At 38.7% G+C, this 26231-nt stretch overlaps 1 protein-coding gene across 12 annotated transcripts in view; it reads left to right on the forward strand.

Annotated features, from left to right (window-relative positions):
* Window positions 1–673: 673 nt before the first annotated feature.
* The window catches only part of SYTL5 (synaptotagmin like 5), a 242611-nt gene continuing 217053 nt past the window's right edge, over window positions 674–26231 (forward strand). For 10 of the 12 annotated variants that reach the window (XM_063660108.1, XM_063660110.1, XM_063660116.1 and 7 more), the window contains exon 1: window positions 692–932. The gene's annotated coding sequence lies outside the window, so the exon portion shown is untranslated. Of the gene's footprint in view, window positions 933–26231 lie in introns of all 12 variants that reach the window. The other 2 variants (XM_063660109.1, XM_063660115.1) reach the window with 2 other exon arrangements.

Below are 26231 nucleotides of genomic sequence, written 5' to 3' on the forward strand. Positions count from 1 at the left end.
CATTCCCCACAGTACTTTTTCAAGACCCAGGGGAGATATGAGAGAGGAGAGACTTGCAGCCTCCTCCACAAGGAAGGGGGCTCCTAGGAGATGAGATGGGAGTAACTTGTGCCTTGGCTGTGGTGAGCAGTAGGGGTACTCCTGGTGTAGGTACAAACTGTGGGAGGTTTGGGCATCGCCACATCCACCTTGCAGGTGGATGTGTCAGATGGGCCACGGTGTGTGTTGGCTGGGGGGCGTGGGGGGGTAACAGTTCCTGCAAGGTAGGGTCCGAGGAAAGGAAAGACCTATGGAAAGGGATACACCTGGGATCTTGAGGAGCCAGCTGCACCTGTTTCTGGTCTGAGAGGCTTCCGGAGCCACCACAAGGTGGAGACCAAGGATGGCGGGGGTGGGGTCTTTGCAGACCGGTTGTAAGTCCTGGGGCTGGTTGTGCATCCTGAAGCCCGTTTGGCACAGCCTGCAGGAGGGACTTTGCAAAGCCGCGTCCAGGTAGTATATGAAAGGTGTGTTGAGCTCAAACGGTCAGCCCGGGGTCATGGGGTCCTGGGGTGGCGGGGAGCCGAGAAGAGGGAGATCCACGAAGGAGGCTCTCACCCCTTGGCAGCGGGCGGCTGCCTTGAGGGGCGGGCTGTGCCTGGCGCGACTCTGGCGCCGCCGCCTGGGGGCATCCGGCTGTGAGCCCCGTGGATAGGGGCGCCTGGAGACCGCGTCTCATGAGGCACTAGGTCCTGGTACTTGCTGGGGGTGGGGAGGGAGAGGGGCGCACAGCGCCGAGAGGCGGAAGCCAAGCGCGTGAGTCACTCTGCTCCCCTGGGTTAGGAGCGGGACTTTGCCTCCCGCCTGGGGTCTGCATTTCAGCTCCAGCTTCACCGACTCATCCCAGCAGGCTGACCCCCTCCTGAGGCTGGACCAGCTGCCTCTCCGTCTAGGTGAGGGCCAGGCAAGTTTCTCGTCTTCTGATGTTTACTGTTTGGGGGACTCGCGGGGAGGGGGTCTTCCAGCCTGTGTCTGTCTGCCTTTGCTTCCTCCCTCTGGCTCTCTCCATTGGAGACAGAAAGTTAGATTTAAAAAACGCAACAGAGAATATAAAATCTATGCCCAGACCCCAGATAAACAAAACTCTGAGGCCATGTTCTTAATTTACCGCGTACCTTCACATGTCCGAATGCGACGTTTATGGAGCTAGGAATGTTTTATTTGTTTCGTGTATTTCCTTCCTCCCCCCATTTTCCTCCGGTGTAATTCTTAGAGGTGGGGACAGGAGAGCCAGAGGGCTTAGCTGGGATCCTTTGCCAGAGTGGCTTCTTCATTCTCTGTGAGGTGGCAAATGTTTTACTGTAGCCTGAGTTGGGATCTTGGAACAACCCTCTCCAGCCCAGGACATGCCAGCTCTTGAGGTAACTGCAGTTGTTGCATATCTATCTCATTATCATTGACTGAATCAAAATGTTCCGGAGGCACAATTAATGTGAATGCCACAATGTTGAAACAATTAATTGAAGGACACTATTGAATGTTTTATTTTCAAAGTATTGTATTCCAGGAAAATTTTAGAAGACTATTGCTGGTTTTATTTTCTCTATTTTCAGATATGCTCCAAAGCCTATTATTCCCTTGCAAGACAACCAGTGAGGACCTATTCTGTTTCTTATAAGGATTTAACAGTGCAAAACTACGTGTTAGTTTCTCCTCTAAGGTTAGGGAGCTCCTTCTATTAACCTCTTTTAGAAAAATCATTTTGGTGGTGGTGGCAGGGAAATGTTTCCCCTTTCTCTATCATTAAATGCAAAATGTTTCTGTGACTATTAAGTAAATACTAATTATTGTCATTTTTGCTTAAAAGGAGCAGAGGAGAGCATCTCCCAGAATGCATGAATTTGTGGTTCATATTGATAACTGATTGCTTTACCATCAAATTGTTTGGTTTGATGCAATGTTAACAGGTGGTCTTAATTCACAACACAGAAGTATTCTATTCCAGAAAACAACCCTGCTGATATGCACACCACCCCCACCCCAAAATGCACCCACAAAACCATGTTTTTGTCTTGCTTTGTGGGAGAGAAAAATGGATGGGGTATCTTTTCTGGCAGTTGATTAGTCCCCGATCTTTCTTGAATTGTCATTTGTTTTATAACCTATAATTATAGAAAAGACCCCTCCTTGAAATAAAATTAATAAAACCTTACATGTTTAGTCAGATCACAGGAATAATTTTTTAGAATTGAGTGGAAGCTTCCATGATCCTCTTCCAATATCGTCCCCGGGGAGCCGTTAAGCTTCCCACTTCTCTGATAGCATAACTCCTCTCCCGTACATACCTCTATCTTAGCTCTTACCACCTTATGATTCTTGGTTTACATATCCATCTTGATTAGAGTAATAAAATTTATTTGAAAGCAAGGGTAATGCCTTATTAATCTTTGTATCCCTGGAGCCTACTAAAGTAAGGTCTGTTGAAAAAAGATGAATGAGTAAAATAATTTGGCAGTTCAGATTAGGTTTACCATTCCTTGAAATCTACCTGCGCATTCTTTCTCTTCACTCCTAAAAGATAAGTCATTTAATTCAATGGTACTCAAAGTGTGGATCCTCAGAATACACTGTGTTCTAAATAAATGAGAGTTTTCTATATTTGAAAAAATCTATATATTGTTGTGAACTTTAATTTTTAATTTTTATCATTATTTTTTTTTTGCTGAAAGTAACAGAAAAGCCAACTAAATGTAGCTTGTAATACTACAGAAGTTTAGCTGGGCATAGTAGCATGTGCCTGTGGTCCCAGCTACACAGGAGGCTGAGGTGGGAGGATCCCTTGAGCCCAGGATTTTAAAGCTGCAATAAGCTATGATTGCACCACTACATTCTAGTTTGGGCGACAGAGTAAGACCCTGCCTCTAAAGAAAAAAAAAAAAGAAAGAAAGAAAGAAAGAAAATAGAGAAGGCTGACAGTAGGTGATAACTGGAGTTGATACAGTGACCCAACAATATCAGGGTTCTGAGTTAGTGTCTTACCCTCATGGCTTCAAGATGGCTCTAACAGCTCAAGACACTTGGTCCTAATCCCATGTTCAATGACAGGAAACGGGGTGGAAAAGGTCAGAGTATTTTTCCTCATGGAACTTTCTCATCAGAGAAAAAATATCTTTCCCCAAATTTATCTAACAGAATCCTACTTTTATCTCATTGGCAATATCTGGGGCACATAGCTGCCCTTAGTGGCAAAGGAGACTGGGAAAGTATCAGTTTTTTCAGATTCTATAGTGGAAAGGCAGCCAGGGAGAGGCAGGTAGGTGATGTATTTGGGGAACTGACCAGAAAGTCTACTAGACTGTCAAGAAAATAAGTCTTTTTGAACCTGTGATCATATCAATGTTCGGGCCAAGTAAAATAGTAAATATTAATCAATGTAGCAAAAGCACACATTTAGAGCAGATTTCCCCTCTCCACATGAGTATATGGTATTTTAAGGGTGCCAAATCACTTTTATGGAGTGTGCTAACTTTTAGAGACTGCAGCTTGCTTGTGTGTGTGTGTGTGTGTGTGTGTGTGTGTGTGTGTAATCTCATAGGGTTTCTATTAAGTATGAATCAAACCCTTGAGTTCCTGGAAAAGAGTAAATATTCAGTAAATAGTTGTCCTTTGAGTGGAGTGTTGAGTTTGGGAGCTTCAAAACTTCACAGGGACATGGGAAAGGATTTAGTGAGGAAAAAAAACTGATTAGTGGTTTGCTGCCAATGCCTTGGAAGGCTGGTTTACGGTATCTGAGTGTCTTTAATTTGGATCCTAGGAGCCTTGAGGGAACCTTAACAAGAGGGAAAAGAAGAACCTAGGGAGAGGTAGTGGCACTGACAACTTGGTTCAACAGATTATCTTTGGGGACCTTCTCTATACCTGTACTGGGGAAGATGTACTACCACACACACACACACCACACACAAAGTTCAAAATGGTCCCTAGCACACACACACACACACACACACACGCTAAAACTTAAAAAGTTGAAGCACGAAAAGAGTGTATATTATTGCCAGCTTTGATTTAACTTTCTCTTTTCCAGTAGAATATTCTCTCAAGTACTTACAGAAGGTAGTTTTTGGACATAATGGTAGGAGATCAGATAAGCAAGTATCAAGAGATTGAAATTTAACAATTACAATTGTCTTAGATTTCTCATCAATGAAAAGAATGGAGTAGACCAAGCTTGTCCAACCTGTGGCTTGCGGGCCACATGCAGCCCAGGACGGCTTTGAATGTGGCTCAACACAAATTTGTAAACTTTCTTAAAACATTATGAGATTTTTTTTCGATTTTTTTTTTTTTTTTTTTTTTTTTAGCTCATCAGCTATCATTAGTGTGAGTGTATTTTATGTGTGGCCCAAGACAATTCTTCTTCCAGTGTGGCCCAGGTAATCCAAAAGACTGGACACAATCCAAAAGAGTAGAATAGCAGTGGTATTCAAACTTTGTCGCACATTAAAAATTACCTGGGGAGGTTTTTTTGTTTGTTTGTTTTCTGTTTTTATTTTTTTTTTGAGATGGAGTCTCACTGTTGTTGCCCAGGCTGGAGTGCAATGGCGCGATCTCAGCTCACTGCAACCTCTACCTCCCAGGTTCAAGTGATTCTCCTGCCCCAGCCTCCTGAGTAGCTGGGATTACAGGCACCCGCCACCACACCCGGCTGATTTTTGTATTTTTAGTAGAGATGGGGTTTCGCCATGTTAGCCAGGCTGGTCTCCAATTCTTGACCTCAGGTGATCCACCCACCTCAGCCTCCCAAATTGCTGGGATTACAAGCCTGAATCACCATGCCTGGCTGGAGAGGTTTTTAAAATCAAGATTTATGAGCTGATCCTCAGACCACTTAAATTGGAACCTCTGGGAACGGAACCCAGGTATCAATTTTTTTAAAACTCCCTAGATGACTCCACCATGTGCCTGAGTTTGGAAACTATATTAGTTTGCTAGGGCTGCCATTCAAAGGACCACAGACTGGGTGATTTAAGCAACAGAAATGTATCTTCTCACAATTCTGGAGGCAGGAAGTCCAAGATCAAGGGTTGATTGATCCTGAGGCCTCTCTCCTTCACTTGCACCTGACCATCTTCCCCCTGTATCTTTACTACGGTCTTTTCTCTGTGCATGTCTGTGTCCTAATCTCTTCTTATAAGGATGCTGGTCATATATTGTGTCAGGGCCTAGTCTAAAGACCCAATTTTAACTTGATTACCTCGTCAAAGGCCTTATCTCCAAATAGTTATATTTAGAGCCCCTGAAGGCTGGGACTTCAACATGTGAATTTGGGGGAGACACAATTCAGCCCATGAAAGAAACCACTGGACAAGTATGACATTTCGCAAACTTTAATGTGCGCGCAAGTCACCTGGAGACCTTATTAAAATTTAGATTCTAATCCAATAAGTCTATGTGGGGTCTGAGATTCTGCAGTTCTAACAAGCCCCTAGTGATTTCAATGTTACCAGTTTACAGATCGTACTTGAAATAGCATGGTTCTGTCTAGATGAGTGGTTCTCAAACTTTGATGGACATCGGAATCACCTGGAGAAATTGTTAAAAGCAGATTGTTATGATCCAGCCCCAGAATTTCTGATTCCATAGGTGTCAGGATAGAGCCCAAGAATCTGCCTTTCTAACAAGTTCCTAGATGATGTTGATGCTGCTGGTGTAGGGATGATACCTTGCAAACCATGTATCTCTGACATTTTGAGACTTTATGGTATTGGATGAGTCAGGGTCATTACATACATCATTGTATGTGAAGTTTGTAATTCTAATTGCTGATAGCATTACTTTTTTTTTTTTTTTTTTTTTTTGACAGAGTCTCACTCTGTCGCCCAGGATGGAGTGCAGTGGCGCCATCTCAGCTCACTGCAACCTCTGCCTCCCGGGTTCAAGTGATTCTCCTGCCTCAGCCTTCCAAGTAGCTGGGATTACAGGTGTCTGCCACCACACCCAGCTAATTTTTTTAAAAAATATTTTTAGGAGAGATGAGGTTTCACTATGTTGGCCAGGCTGGTCTTGAACTCCTGACCTCAAGTGATCTGCCTGCCTCGGCCTCCCAACGTGCTGGGATTACAGGTGTGAGCTACTGTGCCCAGCCAGCATTACATTTTTCTTTTTGCCAAGCATAATTACTTTTCCTGTTAATAGGACGAAGGATGAGAAAGTGGGAGAAAATGCTGTACTGGGATTTCTTTTAATCTCATACAAATAGAAGTGAATAAATACAGAGGCTACACATCAGCCCATTAGTCTCTATTCATGTTTGTTCTCCAATCATAGAGCTATTTTGCAGCTTGCTCTTCTAGAAGCTCAAAGTTGATTTTATGAGATTGGTTGCATACTTCTCATATGCAATTTTAAAGGATTAACCATTCTAGAGATTTCAAGGGGCATTGCAAATTTCCCCCAAAAAACATTAATTTTAAATTATTTCTAATTTAATCACACAATTGTTTCTACACAAGACTAACAGTGAGTTACATCAAACAGTATCCCCTCCCCAAAATTATTGGATATGAAGAAAATATTTTACCTGATTTCATAGAATTAAATCAGTGAAATTCACATTTTGTTACTGTTATTAGAAAATTTGATATATATATAGGTGCTATATATAGGTGCTATATATACACACACATATACGTACATGTATATTGTATACATATAGGTTATGATTTTCTATTTGCTGAATTTAAAGCATTTTATGTTATTTTAAATTGTTCTTAAAGCTCTATTTATATCTCCATATGAAACAGTGAAAATATTTCTATTTTAAACTTAAAAATGTATTCAACTTGTAATCCAATAAGTATTTTAAACAAAGATGTAATCAGGTTTCTAGCTGCCCCATTTACTCTGGGCCTATTATCTAAAGAATGGGTCTTGCTAAAGTATTTCCCTTACTTACAACTATTCCAAAGTTATGCCAGATGTATAGGGCTTCTATTCAGAATAGATTTACTATGCCATAATTGTTTTGAGTTTACCCTCATAGCTTTCCCACATGTTCCACATTCTTGGTGAATTTTTCCGGTAATGCACCTCCCAGCACTGTCAATGGGAAGAGGCTACCTGTCATGTTTCTAGCCTGAGCTTCTGACCACCAGATAACAGAAGCCCAATTGTGGAGATGGATACAACAAGCCCAATGCCATTAAAGATCTGAACTGTATAATTAATTCTGTTTCTCCTGACTTCATGCTCAGCAATCAACCTTAGGATGCCACATGTTCATTGCCTTCAGGGTGAGAATAACCTGGTCAGAGTGTCTGGTCTCCCTGACAGTTATATTTCCCATTGTAAATTACTAAGCTGCCACTCTAGCTTTAAACCCTTATGAGTGTTGTGGGTGTGAGTCAGCACCCAACACCCTCAAACCTAATAAATGCAGGGACACTGATAAAGATCAGTTATCTGGGGGTTGGCTCAAAGCTAGGCCCTGATGCTGATGACTCATCGAAGTGAATTAATACCAGCTAGCATTTATTAAGTATTTTCTGCATACCAGGCACTGTGCAATTTTATTTACATTATCTTATTTTTCCTCATAACAACTTTGTGAGCTAGTCATGTTAATTTCCATTTTACAAATAAGAAGACTGATATATGTATACTAAAAACCTGCTCTAAATCAAATGACTATTGTGGCAGGGACTTTGAGTTGCCATGCAATATCTATTCCCACCTTCTCCCTTAGTGGCAGAATACCAGTTTTATTACTGGTAGTGATGTATCTAGCAAATAGTTTCTATTTCCTGGCATCCCTTGTATCAAGGTGTGAACCTATGACTGAGTTCCACCAGTGAGAGGTAATTGTGTTGTGTGGTACTTCTGGGAGGCCTGCTTAAAGGGATTTGACTTGACTGGGAGGAGGGCCCTTTTGTACCTCCCCCTTCTTCCTCCTGCTGTTAGTCTTGAATGCAGGCATGATGCCTGGAGCCATCTTGGACCATGGAGTGACTGACTGGATGTAAGCTAGCATTAAAGATGTTGGAACAGAAGGGTAGAAGAAATCTGGGCCTGTGGTGGCACCATGGAGCTACTGTGCCAGCTCTACCCCAGAGATCTTTGTCTGCTATTGAAACCAATTGGCATTCTGTCAGTAGAGATGAAAGGTAGAGTTGGCTATCGGTAGGCAGTGGACAGTGTTTTCATGCTATGTACCAAGTACCTAATATTTGATCTGTGATAGATACATGTGTTTGAATTTCATCTCTGCCACTTACTAGCTATGTCTATTGGACATCTCTTGTGCCTCACTGCACAGCCTTATAGCCTACCATTTAATTAAGCCATTAGTCCATTAACCAGCTTTATGTGGGTAAAACCAGAGAGTGCCTTGCCTTAGCCTCACAGCGAATATCTCACTTCTCACCCCAGGACTTCTTTGATGTTTCAACAGGAAGGCCTGTTGGAACACTCTTGTACCCACACATGTGTGTTATGGAATGTGAGGGAATTAAAGGCCCAAGAGCCAACCCTTGACTAATGTGAGATGGGAACCTAAGATAAATAGTCCCTCCTCCATCCTTGACCTGATAATTCTCAATTGCATTTTAATAGTGTTTGTTTCCAAGAGATTCTCAGAGGGTCTAACTAAGCAGGATTAAGCCCTAGTTGTTTACAGTTGTGACCAACTAAAAAATACACTCCTGTATTGGTTTTCTCTCTTCTTTTCCTTTCCCGAATTTCCTACTTCTATTCCCTAGTATCACTTCCCCAAACTACCTACATTGAAACCCTTGTTTCAGCCTCTGTATAACCTTCTGTGTAACCTTGAAGTAAGATATGCTGACAAAACTTTTTAGCACTTGCTGACATTTTTATGTCCCTTCTATGATGCGGCAAAATACTATCTTTGGTGTACAAAGATGAAAATACACCATGAGATCTGATAATTCCAACTATTGTATGAATGTGGATCAATGGGAACACATATTTTGTTGATAGGAGTACAAATTGGTACCATTCTGGAAAAGAAAATTTAGTACTCTCTTGTGAAGTTGAACATTTTGCATACCCTATGACCTAACAACTTTATATCTAGGTATATCACCTAGACAAATTCTCCTGCATGTGAAGCAGGAACTCTCCTTAGGAATGGCCATAGCAACATGGTTCATAATACAAAAATTCTGAAATAATCTGATTGTCCATTGATGGAAAAATGATAAATAAATTTGATATTAATTATTATTTCAACAGAGTAAAAATGAATTAACCATTTCTTTATGCAAGAACACAGATGCATATTATTAACAAAATCACCAAAAACTTCACGCAGTTGGGTGTCGTTTTTATAAAGCCCAAAAAAAAGCAATACTACACAACACATTCTTAGGAATCATACACACGTGATAGATCCTAAAGCAAGGTGAACCCAAAATTCAGAATAGTACTGGGGAGACAGGGATGGGATAAGGTAGGAGCAGATAGTAGAGGTACTAACATTGATGATGTTCTGGGTCTTGAATGGGGTGATGGGTTCATAAAGGCTCATTTAGTATTACTCTTTATAACTTATTTAAATTGATATAGATTCTTTTATATACATCAGATTTTATGTAATAATTTAAAGAAATGAAACCATCACCAACAAAGATGCTGTACTAACAAAGGACAGCCTCAGTGAAAGCCTCCTCTAGCCCTCACTCTAAACTAATGGCTCTCAGAGTCAATGTCTCTCATTATGTAATGTATTTTTTTCTTTTGTGTTATTAAGTATATTGTAATCAACTAGAATGGCAGGGTACAAGATTCCGTTTTTCTTACGGCCGTTAAGGGTCACATCCTCTAGTATGTTTAGAAAAACACAGTTTGTTGTGTCCTCTCTGCGCCTGTGTCCATTTGCCTGTGATTCTTCTATATGTCCTGAAGCTGCCCATTGCTCTTTGCTGTGCACAATCCACCTCTTATTTTACTGCTGTCTCAGCACAGCACACAGGGGCTACATTCCTCCTTGTCTTGTGTGTGTGTGTGTGCGCGCGTGCACGCGCACAGGCGTGTGTTGGGTAAAATGGTAGTGAGTAGGGAGGCAGTTGACATGACCTTTTTCTTTATACTTCCAAACCTACTCCTTGCTTTCCTTAACAATGCCACCAAACAAAGCAGTAAAACTGTACCAGATTTTTGAATTTTGGGCCAGGATTTGTAATCTTTAAATCATTTGTGCCCTGGAACCTTTGATGAAGTCGGTGACCTCCTTATCAGAATGGTGGCTTAAATACATAAACTCAAACTCACTGGATTACAAAGGAAGCAAATTGTATTGAAATACACTTATCAGAAATTAAAAGCAATTGTGTGGTATAGTAATCTATGTACTTTTTAATTAAGTTATTAAGCAACAAGATCTAACGCTGGATCTAATGACCTAAATTTTAAAGTAGTAATGATTATGAAACATATTACATGATATCTACAATAACTGTAATATGATACGAAAAATATCTGTTTCTTTGGTGACAGTCACAGGTACTGCTAATACTATTGTGGTTTGTTGCTTACATTCATACTTGCAGGAAATATTAAATGTCAGATAAAGATTAGTGAACATAAGGATGTAATTTTTTTCCCATCCAAGTTCATGGACTCTTTAAATTCTACTGATATATTCTTGGGGGTTCATGGACCCCAGATTGAGAAACTTGCTCTAAGCAAAGCAAAGGAAACTACAACAGATGTGGGAAATAATTTTAAACTGAATACCAAATATTACCTAACCCACAGCCCACAGAGAAAGCAGTTACCTCTAACCTTTCATGGAGGGTAGGAGAGCCATCTCAGTTTCCATTCTTACCTCACAGATCTTTCTTTTTTTTTAATAATAATAACAGCTCACCAGCATGGCACATGTATACATATGTAACTTACCTGCACATTGTGCACATGTACCATAAAACCTAAAGTATAATAATAATAATAATAAAAGAAAAAAAATTGTTAAAGTTTAAAAAAAAAAATAATAATAATAATAATAGCTACCATTTATTGAGCACCTACTCTACTGTGTGCCATAAGAGGACTTTACTTTTCAATTTTCTGCAGACAAGTCTCCATACTTCCCGTTAGGAACTCCTGCCTCCTTCTCAAAGGATCTGATCTTGCTCTTGGATTCATCAGTCTTCCTTCTCCACTATATTTTCCCACTAAGAGTTGCCCACTTTAGAATAACTCCCTAATGGCTCCCACACAACAGCATAAGGTGGGCTTTGGCAAGCTGAGTCTTGTTTCATTTAAGACCTTTACACTGCGGTGAGCTGTAATGAGCAGAGCCCACACACCCCTCCTAACCTTCCACTAAAAACACTTGCTTTCAGGGATAGCACAATCTTAATACATAAGGAAAAAGAAGCATTTTCCTGACTTCCCCATAAACTAAAAGACTTCTCAAGCATACAGGAAAGCTAGTACTGTACACTTATTATGCAGATCAGGTATAGTTATTTATTCATACCATAGCTGCTTTCAAATGGGCTCACTACTGAGCTATATAGATCTTGTGATGGCTGTTTTCTGAGCTACACAAACACCTGGCTCCAAGTTTGAAGTTTCTGTTTGTATGAGTCTGATTAGGTGTTTAGATAGTGCTACTTGTATCTTCTACAATACCTACTGATTGAATGACTGATTGATTGATTATTTTAATTATTTCTTCAGAATTAGTAATGGATTTTTAATAAACTTTATTTTTAGAACAGTTTTGGTTTGCAGAAAAATTTTGAAGATAGTAGAGAGTTACATATACCTATATCCAGTTTACCCTATTAAAATCTTACATCAGTATGGCACATTTGCTACAGCTGATGAAGCAATATTGATACATCATCATTAACTAAGGCTCATGTTTTATTCAGATTTTTGGAATTTTTACCTAATGTCCTTATTCTGCTCCAGGATTCCATGCAGTCTTCGTGTCTCCTTAGGCTGCTTTTGGCTGTAACATTTTTTCAGATTTTCTTTGTTTATGATGATCTTGACAGTTTTAAAGAGTACTGGTCAGACATTTCGTAGAAAGTCCATAACTGGGATTTGTCTGCTATTTTTTACTGATTAGACTGGGGTTCTGTGTTTTTGGGAGGAGTGCCATTCTCATAACATCATATAAAGGGTATATACTATCAGCATAACTTATCATTGTTGATGTTGACCTTGATCACCTGGCTGAAGTGGTGACTGTCAGATTTCTCCACCATAAAGTCACATTTTTTTCTCCCTTTCCATACTGCATGCCCATATTTAAGGAATCAGGAATTATGTTCCACCTCCTTGAAGGTATTTACAAAAATTATTTGGAATTTTTCTGCCCTTAAGATTTGTCTCTTCCTTCCTTCATTTATGTATTTATTTATTCAATAATTTATTTGTATTTATATGGATTCATGGTAATGAATTTTTAACTAAACAACTCCAATCTTATTTTTGGCCAGTGGCATGAATTTCTGTCACAAACTATGGCTAGCCCTATAGTTCCTAAGCACAGAAAAGAGTAAAACCAACAGCTACATATAGAATTTGTTTCACTATTGGTCTATTCATCTATCTCTTTCCATTTCCTTATCTAATTTTTTGTCTAATTTTTCACCAAAAGAGTAATTCAGTAACGTTAAAAAATTCAAACATAAAAGAGCACACAGTGAAAATTACTTTCCACCTTTTCATGTTTTTATATCCCTCTTCAGTGGCAACTCCTGTTAACTGTTACTGATGTTTTTTTTCAGACGTTTTCAATGCATTTATTAGCAAATAGCTATCATTCTGCTTCTTTATACTCTAAGGAAAAAGGCCAGGAAAGGGACAGCAGGGCAACAAAAGGAAATAAGAAAGGGGAGGGCAGGAGCAAACCAAAGATTATGAGGTCAATCATAGAATTCTTAATTCAGTTACTACATTTGCTTGGCAAACAATTCACTTTTCCAAGATTTTTTTCTGGTGTAGTTTTCCCACAATTGTGAGTTTCAACCCCTGATGATCAAGCAATGTGGGTATATTACTTAAGTTTTTTAGTTGAAAACAACTAAATCCCCTCGCCCAGTTTAAGCAGAAGAGTTTATTTGAAGGTATTAGGTGGTATGATTTTTATGGCCCCAATTGTCTCCATCCCTAATCTTGTCTTTTGGACATGTGACTTTGTAGTTTCTCTCACTAAGGATAATATCTATATGTCCCTTGATTCTGAGGTTGACTATGTGACTTGCTTTGATGAAGGAGATGTTAGTGGATATGAAGCACATAGAGGCTTGAAAAAGCATGTGCACACTTCTACTTCCGTTTTTGTTCCTCTGTCATCTTCAGGAAGATGACAAGAGCCAAAGCTAGCCTGCTGGAGGATGAGAGACATGTGGTACAGAGCCAAGTCATGAAAGTTATCCCAGCTGAAGCTATCTTGGATTGTCTAACAGCCACTTGATCTCCAGGCATTTAGGCAAGCTGAATTGCAGCTGACTATAGATATATTAGCAAACCCAGCCGAAATCAGCCAAGGCCAGGCCATCTGAACTCTGTAGATTTATGGGATAACTAAATGCTTATTTTCGTATGTCACTGAAATTATAGGGTTGTTGTGCATCATTTTATGGCAACGAATAACTGAGGATGGTACTTCAAGGAATTTCTGGGAGGGGCAGAGAATGTGGTTTCGACGCTACATGGCCAGAAGTACCAGCAATCACACTGCAGGGTGTTTCTAGCGAACACTTTGCCCCTGCTGCCTCATGGTGCTCAGCATCTGTCATTCTAGAGAATAGCTATTAGAACCTTCACCAGTGCTCTCCAAATGAACTGAATGCCTTGAACTCACTGCTCGCAAGAATCACTGACATCCAGCACAAAGTTCACATTCTCATTCCAGTCATCCTGTGGATGCATCTGACTACTAGATTATAAACCACAATTAGAATTCTAGCTGCAAGGGAGTCTGGAAAGTGTGAGTGAGTGAGTGTGTGTGTGTGTGTGTGTGTTTAGCTTTCTAGCATCTGCAGTACAAGAAGGCCTGCTAGAAGGGGTTTGGAGAAAGTGTGAGTCATTCTCCAGTATCGGCCATGGAGGCATAGACAAAAGAACTCAACTGCCTGATCCCCTGAGTTTCTTCCATCTCTGCATAGAGATAGTCAAGGTGTTGACAGGACTTAGAATCCCGAGGGGAGGACCCCTGGACCCTTTGACTACTCTACACCAAACTTGACATGGCAGTTTTAGCTCTAGAAAAGCAGTTTCATTCTGATATTAATGACTAGGGGTACTCCTTGTTTTTCCTCCCTTGGCATTTGGCAGAGTGAGTAGCCAGGTGAAACAACACTTTATTTTAATTACATTGGACACTATAAACAAGGAGTTTGACCTCATTTCACTTTCTCTAAAGCTCAGTAAAAAGCCATAGTAAAAACACTTAGAGAAGTATATTGTATATTCTTACATAGGGAGAATATAAAGGAAGAAATAAATCTCTGTCTGCCCCATATTCATATGCCAATTCCCTTTGATCTAAGTATCCTAAATACCTAAAAGGTGACCATATTAGGCTGATACATTGTAGACTCACCCTTGCTCTTTAACCCTACTCCCACCACAAGTTAGAATGGTTGTCTGCAGTGTCTGGTCTGGGACACATGTCATTAACTGATTGATAGAAGACATTTCCACAAAATGAAAAGGCTTTGGATGTAGATGTATTTATTTGTAAAGTACCACTTGTAATATTGGCCACATGAAACCTTTATTTGTTCTCCTCTATTTTTCTTCTGAAGACCTTGTTCTAGCTAAATATTTGCTGAAACATTTTTGTAACCTTTTTGTGTTTTAACTTAATAGGCAAAGCCATGCTGTTGTTGACACTAAAAGCACTGAAAAGAATTACATTTGGGCAGTATTTTAAGGGATGCTTTTAAATTAATCTGGGTGATAAATTAAGTATACCTCGTATCTGTATAGATAATATCTGAATCCTTGACTGGTTACCAGTAAAAGTAGGAGAAAATCCATTGGAATATATATATGCTTCTGAAGAGCATATGGTCTGTGAACATTCCCAGCAGTGGAACACGACCAGAGCATTTACTGGGATGATCAAAAGATATTCTGATGTTGCCAGGATGCTGTTTGGCCCATGTGGCTTTGCACATTCAATCAGTAGGTTTAATATCCTTTGTAATCGATGAAAAAATCTGAATCGGAAATAATAGTCCATTCAGCTCGCTGGGAATTTGTGATAACCACTCATTATTATTGTTATTTCCTGAAGTAGTTTTCCTTGTATTTTACCAAAAATGTTTGGGACAAGGTCTGAAACTTCTACTCACCAAGGTGCCAAACTGGCATCAAGACTTCAGGTCATGGAAAATCTACCTCCACAGATGGAGTCAAATCTGTGAAGGTAGTTTTTCCTCCTACACCTCTCACTGCAGCTCCCGCTACTTCTCTCCCTGTAGAATCGTCTCCTCCAGCCAATTGGTAGAACTATTGGACTCTAGTGATATCATATATATTTCTATATTTTTCCTGTACCCTTTGCCATGCCTAGAGGACCTCCCTGGCTCTCTCTTGGCATCTATGATCTGCCTGGATGAGATCAAGATAAAACTTAGCCATAAATCCAGAATTCTCATGGTTTGCTCAGCCTTTGCCCACCATTCTCTTCTCTGAACTTCTAACACGTTTATATCTAGCATCTAGTCTAGCCCTTCTGTGCTCCCAATATGTCTACTCATAGCTAAAATGTTAGTTTCTGGAGGATAGACCGATTTGCAATTCTGTGTATCCCCATTCCCTACATCAGTGCCATATGGATACAATAAATCCTCAGTTGATGGAATATGATGCCTAGAACATCTAGCACAAAACCCACAATGTTTAAGGAGCAAAATTCCTTCCATTTACCTGGAGCTTCCTTCACAGGCCCACCTGACTACTGACTTCATTCTTATTCTTTAAAGGGTCACATGATCCCTTTCTTACAAAGGTCACATGATTATTTTACTGCTTCTCTCCAGTAATAGAGAGGAAAGGGCTCTGTATTGGTCTTTCATCTCAATTTTCTCCTTGTGCTTTCTGTGCATGAGGTGCCAAAGCAGTGTGGCCCTTGACCTATGCGCTTGACTGATTCTATTGTTTAATCCCCACAACAACCCTAAGAGTAAGTGCCATTATTATTCCAATTTGGAGATATGGAAACTGTGATGGAGAAGTTAAGTAACCTATTATCTCAAGCTATTAAGTGGAGGAGCCAAGATTCAAACCAAGACATTACGGCTCCCAGGTCTGTGCTGTTAACTCCTACACGAAACTGCCTTTCCTGATGCCCAGGTATTCCATTAGATGATCCTTGAAACCTCAGAGGTTCTTGGGTCAGAAAGTTTAAGTTAACGGAAGAAATTATAGATCCAGGAACCTCTTCTGTTATTCTCATTGTGCTACCAAGAATCCCACAACATCCTCTTGGTGGAAGAAACAAATGAGTAGGAATTTGGTATATGATATTCCCTCAAGGCTGCAAAATACAGTACTTCAGAATTATTCACGTCATTAAGATAAAATCTGGTCTATAAGTAAATGCAGAGTCAGGATGTGAATTCACACTAAGTAAAGCACAGTGGTTGGAATTCTGCTATTGCCACTTACCAGTTATAATATGGGTATGTTACTTTACCTCTTTTATCTGGCACTTAGTAAATACTAAATAAGTATTAGCTACTATTTCTATACCACAATATTTCCCTGTTTCTCTAGCCATCTATGCTTCCTTACAACAAAACACAGTGTAAAGCTCTTTGCCTCCACCTCATTGGATTAAATAAACAGGTCTGTAAATATAAGAGGGAACAGTAATAGTGAAAAAATTCGATACTCAAGAAGTCTAGATGATCAGAGTGACTTTGTTTCTTTTGTTAATGAAAGGATGAGTTGGACGGAAAAGGAGTGAGTCATGCTGACAATGAAATGCTACCAATTTAGGATTTGATTCATTATTTTATGACCGTTGCTTGTTTCCTGATGCTATTCATTGCTTATTCATTGAAGAAACAATAATCCCATTTTGGCTTTTTTAGTTTTATAGCTGAGCATCCACTTTGAAGCACATTAGCTACACCTCTCCCTCTCCCCACTACTTCATCACCATCTCAAACATCAGAAAATCAAATTTCGAAAATTGCCCAGAAGTATTGGGCTTAAAAAACATTCGTTTCTCTTTTGAAAGTTCTTCCTGTGAGGGTTTAAGCATGGGGATTTTATAGAGCAGATGAACATCAGGGATATTTGTGGCAATGTCACTTCCCTTCTCTTAAAATGGTGTTGGATGGAGAGCCTCTGAGGTAAAGATTCTCAAATTGTCTGCAGTTATAATGTCCAAATATTTGGGAGAAAATCCCATATGGCAAGCAATAAAACAAAATTATTATGACTTCCAGTTGATGATCCATTTTTAAAGGGATAGTTTGAAGTAACAAAGTAAGTAAATATTAGTCTAGGGAAAATGTGGATATACTTTATGGACTATTTAAATACAAATTATCTTTTCATTTTGTGCCATGACCTGAGACTACTCAATGAATTTTCCATATGTATACATTTGCTCTTACATGTGCCTTTTGGCAATGCCCTTTATTATCCTTGAAAACAAAGGCACCACTATAGTATAATTCAAGTGTGTCCAGTTCTTTAGTCCTTAGAGATTGGTGGAGGGGCTGCATTACTTCTCCCTTTAATATAAACTAGGAACATGATTATTTGAGAATGTTGGGAGTCACTTTCCTCTCCCAGTAAGATTGAGGAACCCTAGGTGTTTTTATGTGTGTCACAAGCTTAACATGAATTTTCTCTTGTCCCCTCACTTAGTATCACATACATAACAGCTTTTCTTTCAGTCACCCCTGCTTCCTAGTAACTGGTTCTCCATGATACTACTACCTCTCTCTGATCCATTTCATCCCCAAACTGTGGAAAACAGCCTCTTTCTCAAAACCCAGCTAACAGAAAGTTGTCTTGTTTAAGGCTTGAGGATAACACCAGGGATTTACAATGCAGAAAGGAAATTTAAAACTTGGTATCAGATATATTGTGCTTTCAGTCCATTGGCCCTGCCCTTTTGCAGGGAGGCACACTGTCTTTACTCTCATTATCTCTTGGCCTGCAGCCATATTGCAGATGTCCACTTATTCCCCTGCTGTAAGAGTCATTCTTTTCATATCCTCAAATCTTTCTTTTCCTCTATGCCAGAAGAAGCAAAAGCCATTTACAAATTGACCCTGGGCATAACAAAGACACTGTTCTACGTTATTCTACAGAATCTGTTCATGGTTTCTCCACTAGTTTAGTCTTGAGTGTGTAGTAATCTCTCACCTGCTTGATTACAAAGATGCCCTTAAGTAGTGTGTCCAAGAATGAAAGAAGTACTGTTTCATTTATTACTCTGAAGAGTAAAAATGACTACAGGTTCAAACAGCATTTTTGATCCTCTAGTCCAATGGTTTACAAAGGGGAAATATGACTACAGAATCTATAACAAATATAAACTTTATATATATATAAAGAATGGCATATATATACATATATATATATCTGTGTGTATATATATATATCTGTGTATATATATACAATTCTCAGATGTATTCTCAAAAGGTTTAACTCCAAAGGTTGAAAGTCATGGACCTCATGTGCCTAGCAGTAGGAGGGGCTCCTTGTATTAGAAAAACATCACTACCAACAACAACAACTAAGACTTTGCTTCAAAGAACATTGAAATCCACTTAGTCAATATTGTGAATTTCACCTGCAAATCCTGTTTCTAGTTTGATTTAAGTGCTTATGATTTAACTCTTTATTAATTACCTTGGTAGAAGCAGGTGACATTCTTAGTTACCATAAGAATTTTCCCTAGTGTGTTGTTCAAAAAACATTAGTGTTATTTGAGGAAAGCCTTAATAGTCAGTGACTTAATTCTAAGCTTCTGGGTTTATTTCATTCAGTTAAGTATTTAGGCATATGTTTAAGAGGTTCCCGCCAAGGTTCTGACACTCTACCAGACACTGAAGATGATTCAGACACAGATGCCACTCTCATAAATCTTATATAACCTCTTGGGGAAAATTGACACAATATAAATAAATACAAGGTAGAAAGTTCTTCATGCCCTAAGGTAAGTCTAGATAAAAAGTAAATTTACATCACTTGATATGCAAGGCGGTATAATTTCTCTGACTGGCACTTTCTAGTAGCTACCTAGGGCATCCAACTTTAGCTTCACAACTTTGAATCCCATCAGTCATGGGTTCAAATCCTGCCTCTGATACTTAACGACTATATGGTCTTGGGTTATTTACTTGTTTTCACTGAACTTTAGTGTCCCCATTTATACAACAAGCTTACTAATATTTCAGAGGTTGATGATGAGGATTAAATGAGATAACATATATAGTATATAAAGTGTGTTGCACATAGTAGGTACCTGGAAGGTGGCTTCTCTTTTCCCATTGCTCCATAAACTGACCAAATAGATGTAAATAACTTAATGTGTGAATACTTATTGTATAGCTTATAGAAGAAGTAAGAAGTTACATCTTCCAATCTGAAGGCATAAAAATTTTATGAAATACTTGTAAGTTACTTTATCATGAAGCTTTCCCTGACTGCCCTGTATAAAATAGCAACAGAGTACTCCTAACCTCTTTTTTACTTCATTTTTCCCTACCACATATCTGAAATATTACATATTTATTGTTTCTATTAATTTTTGTTGATAAATATTAGTTATACATATACCCGAAAAGTTGTACATGTACCCAAAAGGAGTACATGCGATATTTTGATACCTGTATACAATGTGTAATGATCAAATCAGGGTAATTGGGATATCCATCACCTAAACTATTTATCTTTTCTTTGTGTTGGGAACATTACAAATCTTCTCTTGCTGTTTTGAAATACATAATAAACTATTGTTAATTAGAATTTCCCTACTGTACTATCAAATGCTGGAACTTATTTCTTTTATTTAAATGTCTGTTTGTATCCCTTAAGCAATCTCTCATTCCCCCTCCCCCTACACTTCCCAGCCTCTGGTACCACCATTCTACCTTTTATCTCCATGAGATTCACTTTTATAGTTCCCATATATGTGTGAAAATATGTGCTGTTTGTCTTCTGGCTTATTTCACTTAACGTGATGACTTTCAGTTCCATTCATGTTGATGTAAATGACAGAATTTCATTTAAATTTTTAATCTTTTCTAATCTTTTTTATTGCCAAATAGTATTCTATTGTGTACGTATACCACATTTTCTTTATTCATTTATCCATTGATGGACACTTGAGTTGATTCCATAACTTGGCCATTGTGGATAGCGCTGCAATAAACATGGGAGTGCAGATGTTGTTTTAATATATAGATTTCCTTTATTTTGGAAATATTACCAACATTGGGATTGCTGGAGCATATGATAGTTCTATTTTTATTTTTTGGAGGAAACTGTTTACTGTTTTCTGTAGCGGCTCTGCTAGTTTCCATTCCCACCAACAGTGTATAGTGTTCCCTTTTTCTCTGCATCCTGCCAGCATTTTAAAATTACTGTCTTTTTAATAATAGCCATTCTAACTGGGATGAAATTGTATCTCATTTTGGTTTTGGTTTTAATTTTTTTATTTCCATAGGTTTTTGGGGAACAGGTGGTATTTGGTTACATGAGTAGGTTCTTTAGTGGTGATTCGTGAAGTTTTGGTGCACCCATCAGCCAAGCAGTATACACTGAACCCAATGTGTAGTCTTTTATCCCTCACCCCCCTCCTCCCTTTCCCTCATGTCCCCAAAGTCAATTATATCATTCTTATGCCTTTGCATCCTCATAACTTAGCTCCTACTTATGAGTGAGAACATATGATATTTGGTTTTCCATTCCTGAATTACTTCACTTAGAATAATAGTCTCCAGTTTCATCGAGTTTTCTGTGAATGCCATTAATTATTTCCTTTTTATGGCTGAGTAGTATTCCATCATATATATATGTACCACAATTTCTTTATCCACTCGTTGATTGATAGGCATTTGGGCTGGTTCCATATTTTTGCAATTGTGAATTGTGATGCTATAAACATGCCTGTGCAAGTATCTTTTTCATATAATGACTTATTTTCCTCTGGGTAGATACCCAGTAGTGGATCAAATGGTAGCTGGATCAAATGGTAGTTTTACTTTTAGTTCTTAGAGGAATCTCTATACTGTTTTTGTTTTGATTTGCACTTCCCTGATGATTAGTGATGTTGAGCATTTTTCATATACCTGTTTGCTATTTGTATATCTACTTTTGAGAAACGTCTTTTCAGATCATTTGCCCATTTTACAATAAGATTGTTTTTGACATTGAGTTGTTTAAGTTCCTTATGTATTCTAGTTATTATTTACTTTTCTTTTTTACTGGCTGACCCCCCTCCCCAATAGAACATGTTTCACAAGAGCAGGGGCTTTGTCATTACACTGCTGTATTCCTGGAGCCTAGAATAGTGTTTAAAATATAGTCAGTGTGCTCAATAAATATTTTTTAAATGAATGATTGCAGGAATTAAGTAAAATTTTAATCAAATAAAATTTAGGATTTTTCTATTGGTTTTAGTAATAAACAGAAAACTTTTGACAAGTGAAATGGTAGTCACTGCTATATTGGATACTGAGGCTTTACAACTGCATCATGTCTGTTAGTAATGGTCATCTCTTAGCTATTTTTTAAAAAATTTTCATGTGGGCTACCGGTCTCCAGAATCTCTTTCTCTCCATGAACTTTATCATTTTCTCTGAACTCTGATAATTTATTTCTGTCAGGGGTATCCCTGATTTCATATTTTAAATTTCTAATCTTTGTTTCTTTTTTCTCTCTGACTCAGTGGTTTCTGTGTGATAGTTGCTCCATCATATTTTCACCAGTAGGTGCCAGTATTTGATATAACTTATAGAGACAGATCTACCACTTATGGAGGATTGCCTTTCCAGGAAATGTTCTCTCTCGTAGATAATTCAGAAAGCGCAAACCATTCTCTCTGCTTGCAGTAAGCCTGTATTGAATCTTCTTTACCTACAAAAAGATGGCATGATTGGGGGTGAACAAAAGGCTCTGATAGCATTTTTTCACATAAATAAATGCAAATCCATTATGGAATCCTTCTGATGGATATGTCTACATTCTGGAAAACTTTAAAAGATGTATTTCAATCAACCTAAAAGTTAATTATGCCATTCCATTCCTCAAATATTCAAGAAACTCTTCCATGCATTTGGGCTACACATCAGCAAATCCATAATCATGGTTCCCGGCTTGCATCTTAGTTTTAGTGTTTTGTTTAAGGCTCTCTGGTTGGGGGAAGAGTTTAATGTAAGATTACCTTAAACCAAATCAGGATACTTTCGAGAACAAAGGGATTCTTATGAGAGACTAAAGCAGGTAAACAAAGGCAGCTCCGACTGATAAAATACTTGTTTGAAGGTGTATGGAGGAGATGGTGGTATGCAACTTTTAATAACTGGCAGGGCTGGGTGTGGTGGCTCACTCCTATAGTCCTAGCACTTTGGGAGGTCGAGGCAGCAGATCACAAGGTCAAGAGATCAAGACCATCCTGGCCAACATAGTGAAACCCCGTCTCTACTGAAAATACAAAAAAAAAAAATTAGCTGGGTGTGGTGGTGCGCACCTGTAGTCTCAGCTACTCGGGAGGCTGGCAGGAGAATTGCTTTAACCCAGGAGGTGGAGGTTGCAGTGAGCCAAGATTGCGCCACTGCACTCCAGCCTGGGTGACAGAGCAAGACTCTGTCTCAAAAACAAAACAAAACAAAACAAACAAACAAAAAAACTGACAGAATTCACAGATACTCCTTCTGTCTTATCGTGTACTTACCCTGGATTCTACTCTATAGCATCAGTCAAGCCACCATAACTTTTTTTGGAAGTGAAAAAATGGCCTGAAAATATGGCTAATCCCCAAGATAACTTTAAAATACTTTCAGAAATAGTTTCAAAGAAAACACAATGGAAATGGTGAGGTTATACAGGTCTGGCTCAAACCTTGTGTGAGCTGATATGGAAAAGAAAATTTGATTTTATTACTTAAAGATTTTACATGAATTGCAAAGAGGAAGTGAAGGCATTACATATATACCTGTCCAGAATCATTCCCTGATTTCATGACATTTCCACATCTTTATCTACTTGTTCACTGCCCATGGATGGGAGCTGTATCAAGTTTTGGGGGTCCTGCACCTTATACTATTTAAGTGGTTGCCATTAAGAAAACGGTTACAAAATAAATATTTCACACATTCAACCTAACTAGTCCCCCTTTCCAGAGAAGGAGCTTTCTCATCCATTCACTGCAGTCCCTTACCTAACACATACCCTCACACCTGGGGTCAGCAAGCTACTGCTTTGTGAGCCAAGCCTGGATCACCACATGTTTTTGTATTAGAACATAGCCACATCCATTCAGTTACAGATTGTCTATGGCTACCTTTGTCTTATACTTACCAAGTTGAGTAACTGCCACAGAGACCACAAAGCCCTGCAAAGCCTAAAATCTTTACTCTCTGGCCAACTACACAAACTGTTTACCAACTCCTGCCTTACACAATAGCTGTGGGTTCTAGCCCCACTTCTCTCTGGATCTACCCAAGAGAATCTAAAAGAACAATTTACCGCATCATAGGATTGTATAAGACATCAGGTTAATCAGCTGGACAAACCCTCATGCCTTTTGATTTTTTCTTCAAAGAAGTCCAAAATCAAATTTAGTCCTTATTATAATAACTCATCCCTGATTACTGGCACAATTATTTTTCCATTTCTCATTAAATTTTATTTTTTCTTTATCTTAGTTGAGAGGTAGTGACTTTTTGGTAAGCCATCTTATTTCTTATCCAGAAGGTGGAATTTAAGTGGTAAGCTAATGTGGTAAATTGTTATCAGCCTGCCTAATTAGTCATATGTGCTTTAGAATATCTAAAGCAGGACTAAAAGTTGCTATTTTTAAAAAGCTACCTTGGAGTTTGTGCTTATAACTCCCAAGGTGAAGACAGAATTTATCACTGGGATACCTGAGCTTTTGTGTACACAGGAAAAATAATACTTTAATGCATCTCTTAGTTACGCAGAGGCAAAGCCCAGATCTTACGATGCATAAAAACGTAAAATGTTGTTTTCTTTGGAGTAAGACTACATCTCTGGAGGATTATTGTTCTATTAATGGGCTTTTCACCTGTTTTTTCTTCCTTAAAGGGAGTGTGTTATAGGCCCAAGAGTTTGAGAGAGAACATAAGACAGAGGTCACTAATCTGAGGAGATAAGGGCTTTTCTTCTCAGCAACAGGATGGCATGCTGAGTGGCTAAAGAGGAAGGGGGTCAATATGAGACCTCTGGGAATGAGTAAGACCTGTGGGCTCTAGAAAACTCAGAACAGGTTTTAAATCTTTCCAGATTAGTGTTTAAATTACCCTCTGTTTACCACAAAGCTTCAATAAAGTTTTTAAAATAATAGCCTACTGTTTATTTTGCTTTGGTAAAAGATGGGCAAGGCTGTATCATGCTTTGCATCAACTATTGTTGAGATAAGTAGAAGTGAGGAAGGCATCATGCAGAGGAAAACAAAAGGGAGGGGCAGTTACAAAATGGATAGGGGTGGTCTGGGGAGGATTGAAGAGGTGATCCTAGCCTGATCTGAGACAAATGGCCACCTTTGGGAAACCTCAGAAGCATTTGAGGAAATTATTTCCTTTTGCTAAATCAAAAGAGAGATCTCAGAAAGCTGGAATGCCAGAGTTGCTTACGTAAAGCACTTTGACAAATATGTTATTAGATGACTTTAGGGTTATGAATGAGAGATATGAAAACTATAACTGATTTGGTTTTCATCCTTCTAAAAAGAAAAAAATATAATAAGAATTCAGAATTCTATCAGGCTGCACAGAGGTTAACTGAAGGAAGTTAGCTGAAAATTAATTGGAATTCAGGGTCAACTTCTAGTTAAGTCAAATGGAACCATTAACTTTAGGGTAAAACCTGAAACCAACAAAGACCAATCCCTCTCAAAAAAATAGAGAGTCTCTTGTTTTCATAGCAAATGTATAAAAGGGTAAGGGCACCTATTAGGGCCTTACCCTAGTAGATTCTGTGTCCTGACAACCTGACCTGTCCGCTGAGATGGTAACCCTGGTTTAACTAGTTGGTAATTCCAGTTTGCTTAAGCATTGAGATTGCAATGTTGAGACAGCTGGTTATCCTTAAACATTATATTTTACTTTTTTATTTTAATAGAACCCCAGATTTTTAGCTAGGCATATGTGTGCTCAGAATCAAGATTATATTTCCTAGCCTTCTTTATAGCCAAGTTTGATCATACGAATACGTTTTTGTCAAAGGGATATAAGAAGTGATGTACAACATCCAGAGGCTATCTCGGAAGGGAGAAAAAGCCTATATTTATTCTTTCCCTTTTTTCCCTTCTTTGTGGCTGGAATATAGATAAGATGGCTAGAACTGGAGTAGTCATCATTGGCAATGAGGTGACCTATACTAGAGCAACAAGATAGAAGGAGCCTGGGTCCTTGACATGATGAAACTGCTGTACCAATCTGACTGCCTTTCTCCAGACTTTTACATCAGGGGAAATACATTTTTCCTTGGTCAGCTACTTTTGCAGGTGAATCTCATCCTGACTAATTTTGCACAAAATGCTAAACTCCCTTGAAATGAAAACATTGTGTCTTAGTTGTTAAGTTTATTTTCTACCCATGGAACATGAACAAATCCAGGTATTGCATCAGTTATCTCCCTCTACTATAATGCTGTGTAACAACCACACAATCTCTGTGATGCAACTCAAATTTCCTCCATGTGTCCCTCATCCTCCAGCAGGATAGCCCAGGTATGGTCTCATGGCAATGATAGAGGCAAAAGAGAACAAGTACTTTTTCAAGACTCTAGTTGTCTCATGTTTGTTAACATCACATTTTCCAAAATAAGGCATGTGCCTGGACTCAGAATCAAGGGGTAGGAAAATATATTGTTTCTTGATAGGAGGAACTGCAGTCAATTGGCAAACGGCATGGATACAGGGAAGGGTAAAGAATTTATGTCATTATTTCAATCATTCTAACCTTCATACTAAAGTTTTAAAAATAAGCTTAGAATTAAATTTTGGGATAGGTTTTCATAATCATTGTAATACTGTATACATTTGG

This window comes from Pongo pygmaeus, chromosome X (assembly GCF_028885625.2).
Source record: "Pongo pygmaeus isolate AG05252 chromosome X, NHGRI_mPonPyg2-v2.0_pri, whole genome shotgun sequence".
NCBI classification, from domain to species: Eukaryota; Metazoa; Chordata; class Mammalia; order Primates; family Hominidae; genus Pongo; species Pongo pygmaeus.